Consider the following 8,485-nt stretch of genomic DNA (forward strand, 5'->3'; position numbering starts at 1 on the left):
AGTTCAGCAAATTTCAAGGTCAGTTAAAATATTTTGCATAAAAATTGATTTTTATTTAATTTGCATTGCCGTATTCGTGATAGTTTTGAAAAATACATTAAATTTATAATCTACCAAGAATTATTCTTTAATTAACATTTTGAACATAATAATTAATAGATTTTTGCAAATTGTGTAGTTTAAATAATATTGAACATATTATTATTAATATTATTTTTAATATTATTGTGTTTTACATGTTTATTATTTCCTTAAAAATTGTTTTATTTATTTTTCTCTTTTTCTTGTTTTTGCCGATTTTGAGGTTTATTTTGTCAGATGTTCATTTTTGCTTATCTTACAAAAATGTTAAATATTGCGAAATTCTCAACAGTATTATAAATAATATATTATCTGGTAGAAGATACTTTCTAGTTTGTATTTATATATTTTTAAAGTTGTAGTTTTAGCTATTGTTTAACAAATATAATTTAAAAACAAAGTGATGATGATCAGCGACCTTTCTCTACTCTTTATTAATTCTTATATTAATTACACACTAATTTTTTTTTAATATATATAATCAATTTTTTATATTTTTAAATTTATTTTTTATGATATATACGTAATATATCTTTTATGTTATATACGTTATATATCTTTCATCAATGACAATCAAATAATTTTAATTACATTTCAGTTATTGTTTTGTACGTAAAAGCTTTTAATTTTGTACAAAATGTTACAATTAATACCGAGATGATCTTGATAAAATATATGTAGATTGTATAATATGTATAATAACTCAACGCTGATGAACATAATACAAATTAAAAATTGATTCTTTAATATAACATATAATAAAGAAAAAGAAAACATTTTATCTTGACATTCGTGAATGTGTTGCTCAATTCACACTCTCCCGTATCAGTCTATAATGAGCGATTTCTGTGTTAATGGTATAACATTCGCTCTCGTCGCACAACACAACATATCGCGTCAGTGTGACGTTCAATAATTGTATCAAATGTCGCAAAGCCCGACATTAATAACACGTCGGAAGTCAGAACGTGACATCGGATGGTGTCACTCGATTTATGACAAGTATATTAGCCTTGTTAAAAGTAGCTATATAGTAGCTATGTATTCTTTTTGTATTTTTTTTCCGAGAGATGCGTCACAGAGCTCACCTATCATCTTTTTCTATGCAGGCTCTCCTTACACTCAATGTTAGTATAAATATATTATTTTCATTTTCAGCTGCATTTAATTTAAGTCTTTACTTGAACTTTAATAAAAATAAATAATTTCAAGATAAAACGATCGCATTAATTAACAACCTGCAAAGTATTATGTGTAAAAAAATAATTTGCGCATTATTATACAAAAATTTTATTAAATTCAAAATTAATTATTAATATAATCTATTCAATTCAAACATATAAAAATAATCTATTGTTGATGTATAATAATTAATAACTACGGTTTTTTTACTATTACTATTTTTGTATTATTATTTTCAAATTTCTAATATAATTACAGATGTATTTAATGTATATATATATATATATATATATATATATATATATATATAAAGAAACATATACATGCTGTATTAGCTTCTTTTAATTTATTTGAAATGTTTGTTTCAATAATTTTATTTAAAATAAAAACAAATCATACATATACCCAACACATTTTATAAACTATTGGAAAATTTTTAAATATATAGGTAATGTATGTGATATTTTTCTTATTTTAATCTCAAATAGTTTTAAATCATTTTTATCATGGCTCAAAATTATTTGCCAGCTACGTTAGGCAAATATAAAAATTACAAGTATTAAAAATATAGAAATATATATATACATATATATATATATATATATATATTTCTATATCTTGAATCTTAAATAGCGCCCACTAATTGTATAATTCTTATTCTTTGTTATTCTTTGTAAAAAACTGATTGTGAGTCGAAAAATCCTGAATCTTTTTTCTGCAGTTAAATAAAATTATTACTAAATAAATTATTACTGCAGTAATTACTGTTTTGTTGAGCATTAATTGTAGACAAATATCATTCAAGACTTTTCGATTTTGTTTTTTTACAAGGAAAAACTCTATATAATCAGTAGGCATTATTTAGATATATCCTGTATATGTGTATAATTTTACTTGCACAAATAAAATTTTACTGATCTTTTATCTGTACAACAATATTATAATAATTAAAATATTGTAGAAATATGAAAGAAACATGAAATTGTAAAATTCCAACAAATTGCAGTAACATACTATAAATATTACAATAACGTTTTATAAAAATATTATAAAAACATTACAGCACAATATTTGCATAAAAAGTGATAGTAAACTATCCATTAAACAGTATCTACATGTAAATCCTAAATCATATTTATAACAAAAATTAATAAAGTGATCGAATATGTTATTAAACGCGTATCTATCTTTATTTAATTGCAATCAATTTTTTATAGATATCTTCCTTTTTTCTATATCCAATAATCAGTTAGTATATGTCAAAATTATATTTATACAGAGTGTCTAATAATTATTGACACGTAGTAGTTAAAACTAAACTGAGTAGAAAAGTCTTATACCATTTTGCAATTTTTTAAATAATGAGATTAATAATTAATAAAGATCTGCGAATAAACATTCTGTCTCTCGCGCTAAAAGATAGCTCAGCTCTATATGCGTTTTTGATTGCTAGAAGTGTGATAAGAGATGTTTGTGGATCTTTATTATTTTCTTATTAATTATTGAAAAAATCGCAAAATGATACAAAACTTATCTACTCAGTTCAGTTCGTTCTATCTGTATACAAAAGCAGTCAATAATTAGATACATTGTACATACACAAAATTATTTTGTATTTGTATATTTAATATTCTTCTCATATATCTAATTCGTATATGTAATACATACATTATACTATAAATTATAATTATATATAAAAAAACATAAAACATCACTACAATTTGTAGTCCCATACATCCCTTTTGTGTCAGACAAGTTTAAAAGACAAATTTAAAAATGTTACTAGAGATTTAAACATAAAACTTTTGTTTTTTAGTCTGCATAAATTAAGCAACATTATTAAAACACAAAAGGATATTCCCCCGATTGCATCCAATAAAAATGTGGTATATAAAATTGCATGTAAAGATTGTGATGTGTCTTATGTCGAACAAACCGGCCGACAATTAAGTACCAAAGTCTCTGAACATAAAAATAATATTAGAAGAAACACAAAAATCTTTCTGTCATTTCGAAACATATGATTAATCACAATCATGAGATGGATTAGGAAAATGTAAAAATATTGGATAAAGCCCTGATAGATATTTAAAACATTTTTTGAGCAGATATGAGACAGTTATATTAACTTCTATCTAGTAACTGAGAAGTAAAACTCTTTTAAATCCCAGTTAAGATGTAACGTTTTACCTGCAATTACTACACAAAAGATGCGCAAAAAATCCAAATTCTTACTAAACAAAAACGAGGAAATCAATGGACTTCAATTGATTAATAAACAAATCATGAAGTTGGCAGTTTTGTCCTAGTAACATTTTATATTTTGTAAATAAAAATTTAGTCAAGTTTTTGTCCATTTCCGACACAGTATTGTTACAATTAATGGACACAGTAACACTAGACAGTAACTGGATGAGTGTTTAGAAAAACTGCATATACATTTCTACCAGGGTAACTTTTTAACTTTATTACTTAACTTTTATCTAATTAACTAATTACTATCCAACTTCACATGTTGTAAATAATATTACATATTATATTTATACATAACAATCTTACATTGTAATATATTATACATAGATATATATTATAATATATTGCTGATTAAATGCACTTTTGTTTATGACAAAAAATATATATGAAGAGTACAAAAAGTACACGAATTTAAAAACTGAATATTTAGATGCTAGTACAGTTTTATAACAATGTTGCTGCAATATTACGTAATATATATACAATAAGCAATTAATAAAAGAGTTTAATAATTTTTGCGAAATAAGATAAATTTTAAAAAACAATTTATAAAATTTGTAATAAAGTTCATTATATATGATCCGATTACGATGTACACGAGCGTATACATGCGTGAAATTATGGTCACGCGTGTCGCTTCTCTCGCGACCCTCGGAAATGCTCCAGGATTGCGCTGAAAATTCGATTCACTTTACGAACCCTCTATATCTCCCTTCTCTAAAAAAGAAGTAACGCGCCGCTCGTTCGGGGATCGTTTAAACGCCCTTTAGAGCCTACTTTAAACAATTCACCAGTCTCGCTACTACTCCTCTGCAATAAATCAAAGACACTCGATTGATACACGATGCCAGTTTTAATCGACTTCTGTCACTCCCGTTCTTTTCCTCAAATTATAAGAGATTATTATATCAATTAGATCGACTGCGTCTTCTTAATATCTATTGAAAATGGCATTTCTTATGCTAAATGTTTATCCTTATTTTATTATTTTTAATTTTTCTGTTAGTCACAATCACACTTATAATAAAAATATAAAACAATTCTTAAATTTATAAATGTGTGTAATATTGTTACTGTTGCCTTATTATAATTCTCTACTATCTAATCATTTGAATAATGATAATATGTATAACATTGATAAATAATATTTATACAGCAAGACTATTGCTGTATATTTTAAATAATTCTTGTTTTTGTAATATTACATTCTTATTATTCCTCAATTTTCCAATAAAACAAGAAAACATTTTTTAAATGTATGTACAGTCGTGGACACATCGATTGCGACACTTTTTTTTTACAGATTTTAATATATATTTAATATACATAATATATACTTTATAGATAACTAATATTTTCCAAATGCGAACCACGATGTACTATCTTTAGTCTAGAGACAGTATAACACCAATCGTGATCCGCATTTACAAAATATTAGTGTGTTTTGAAACCTATAATATAAAAAAGAAAGTGTCGCAACCGATGTGTCCATGACTGTACAATCTCAAAATATTTGCGACAAAAATATATTTAATAATTTTGTTTTTTGACGGAGCAATTAATATATAAAGTAATGATAAACAAAATTGAATAAATTAAAATTTCAATTTTTTATTTGATACTTTACTGCCATAATCATCAAACTAAATGTCCAATCCAAATAACAAAATCAACATGACTTTTGCCGTTAACTACTATAATAAAATCCAGTATCTAACCCCGATAGTATATTGTCCTATATATCTGCAGTAACAGGGCCACACAGCAGGCTTCGATTCTGCAGCATAGACGAATGGAAGGGGATCAACAGCGATTGACTCCATTTCCTTCCCCTCGTCATACAGTATGAGGCTTCGGTTTTCTATTAAATCTACACTTACTTAACCTTGTTCGCTATTCTATAAATAAACGGATCAATTCTAAACAAATGTATTCATAACGCATAAGCGATTATTAATTATTACAATGTATGTGTTTAAAAAAAAATTGAATTTTAATATTATAATTATTTTTATAATCGTAATTACTTAGACTATATAAAGTAAATAATATATAATATGTAATACATAATATATATACTCGTATAATTTCGATACAATTCTAAATTAAGATTTGAATCTAATTTCAAAATTCAAGTTTGATAATTCTTATCTTATTGTATGGAGACTAGAGAGTATCATCAAACAAGGAGAAACCAAATTTGAACCTTGAAAATTAAATTCAAATTTTATTTTGTTCAGAATTATATATATGCTCGAAATTGTACCGCTCTATCCTATAAGTTTTTGTTATAATTATTTTCTAGAGAATAAAATTATATTATAAATATAAATTTAATCCGCAAATTCTTTGATTAAATTAAATAATCACGATTTTTAATAAACAAATAAAATGAAATAAACACATCTTTAATTTTTTTTCATTTTTATACATTAAATATTATAATACACAATTTTGTTTAAGAAAATATTACGAAGAGTAAACATTTATTATTTCTATTATTAAACAAATATACAAACTCTCTTTAAATATTGTTTAAAATAATGGTTAGCCAATAATAATATAAGGAAAATCAAAGAAGATTCTCTTTGTTAATTTTTTTGTAAAGTCTATCTAATAGTAAAAAAATTTATCATTTAAGGTTTCATCATTTTGAAATTATTTAAATAGAACGCTATATATTTCAACATCATAAAAACAAAAAGAATGTATTTAACGAACTTATTTGGAGTAATCTAAGGTCACAGGGAAAAATAAAATGGTAATCAGAATTTCTATTACTCTATTTTATTTGTAGATTGTACTCAAAATTTTCATCTTAAGTCTAAATTCTTGCAATTACAATACATCATATGTATTATACATGATCACATGATTATTTGACTACATGGTACATACCTATATACATAACTATACGTAAAGCAAAAATTGTGTGAAATAAGTAATATCATTTTATCGTATATTAGCTCAACAATGTTTTTAATGTTTTTATTATTTTGCACACATGCTTAGATGTGATTGAAATAAGTATTACAGGGAAAAATTAAGAATAGAAAAGTTGTTTATTTCCAATGTATTGTAAATACAGAGACAAAGAGAGGAAGTTAATTCTACAGTTATAAATTTTGAGATAAAAACCTTGTAAAATAAAAATACGTCAAGAAGATGTTTTATACATTTTATTCAAAATCGAATTCTTTACAATCAATGTACCATTCTATTTTCATTTTCAGTCATTATAGTGCGTATATATTAAGTACTTCTCTTTTAATTATTTTTAGTTAACCGATCACAGCCAACACAAGGACTTGATTTTCTGAGTTATCGAATATTTAGTCTTTTAACTGCAATTTTAATTTCGGAAATAAGAAATAGTTAAGAAAAGATATCAGGTAAGTAGAGTGATAAGGTTATTTTTTTACATATACATATTCTCTCTCTCTCTCTCTCTCTCTCTCTCTCTCTCTCTCTCTCTCTCTCTCTCTCTCTCTCTTCCTTCCTTCCTTCTTTCCTTTCTTCCTTCCTCCTTCTCTTCTTTCTCCCTCCTTTCCCTTACTCGCTTCTTTTCTTGTTTATACGCACGTTAAAGATAATAAAAAAAATTTCGAGGTCGCCAAGTATATAAAAGTTCTAGCATTTTTTAAGAAGATTACAATTCTTGTATGTATATGTAAATGTAAATGTGTATAGCTTCATAAAGTGTAAAGCTTGCAAGTAAAATATACCTCTCAAATAATAAGAGCATTAGAAATTTTTAAGAGCACAATTGCATTGAATATATAAAATTGCATGAAAGTAAAACATATGTATATGAAAATGCAATAAAAATAGAATATAAAAGATATTTAGAATACTTTTTATCAACAATATAAGAATATGTACAGATATAAATAAGAATAAGCAATAATTAAAAATAAGAAAATTACGTACATTATCAAAATTAAAAATTGTTTTTAACTCTGATTGCGAAGATAAAAACAAGATTAATATTCTAAACATAACAAAATATTGCCAATGCGATCAGTCGGCATAGATATTGATGTATATAAAATAATTTTTATTATTACAATATACAGTCACATATGTTACAAACTGCACGCCGCACTTTTTGTCGGTCTTAAAACATAGTTCTTTACATGAAATTCCGGATTTCAATGCAACGAATTAAATTGATCACAAGCCATTTAATATTTGTGGTCCTTTAATAGAATTTATAAGCATCCCTTACATTCCAAAAACTTATTAATTCATATTTTAACTTATATTAATTAAGATTAATCTGAGCAAGAACATACACTGAGAAATGAAATACAGTATCGGAATAGTCTTTCGTTTATTCCTTTTAATCTTAAATATCTTAATACGCAGATACTGAGAAAAAAATAATATCTGTTAAAAAATACAATAATATATAAAGATTAAGATAAGCATCCGTTGTAAGCGGCCGTATATCCGAAAAAATAAATTACTGAGAAGTTACATTTCATTATTCAATTATTACGTTTCTGTAACCATTATTGTTGGTTATCGATATTCGTTCTAACATATAAGAGCTCAAAAATACGAAATCAACAAGAGTTATTGTAGACTGCAGTAATTACCGAAGTGAACCCAACTTTATAGAAAAAAAAATTATTAGTGCAGCGCGTTTGTACTTCGTTTGTACCGTTTGTTATTTTGTTTGTACCTCAAAGGATAAAAAGAAAAGTTGAAAAAAAATGACCAGCGCCCAACTATAAGATTTTTCAATTTCGCTTATGCCATTCGAAAGAAAATTGTTGGTACTTTCTTATAACACCTTTCAAATCGTTTGTACTTCAACCGGACCGGAAATACAGGTTTTTCAAAATACGCACAAGAGGTAGTTTGGACAATCTTTGAGATATTCGAAAGCGATAAGCGTCGTTCGAAAGAGCACGAATAGCGCCCGTTTGTACCACCCTTCAAATCGTTTGTACCTCAACCGGAC

This window comes from Wasmannia auropunctata, unplaced genomic scaffold (genome assembly GCF_000956235.1).
Source record: "Wasmannia auropunctata unplaced genomic scaffold, wasmannia.A_1.0 LD336055.1, whole genome shotgun sequence".
Lineage (NCBI taxonomy): Eukaryota > Metazoa > Arthropoda > Insecta > Hymenoptera > Formicidae > Wasmannia > Wasmannia auropunctata.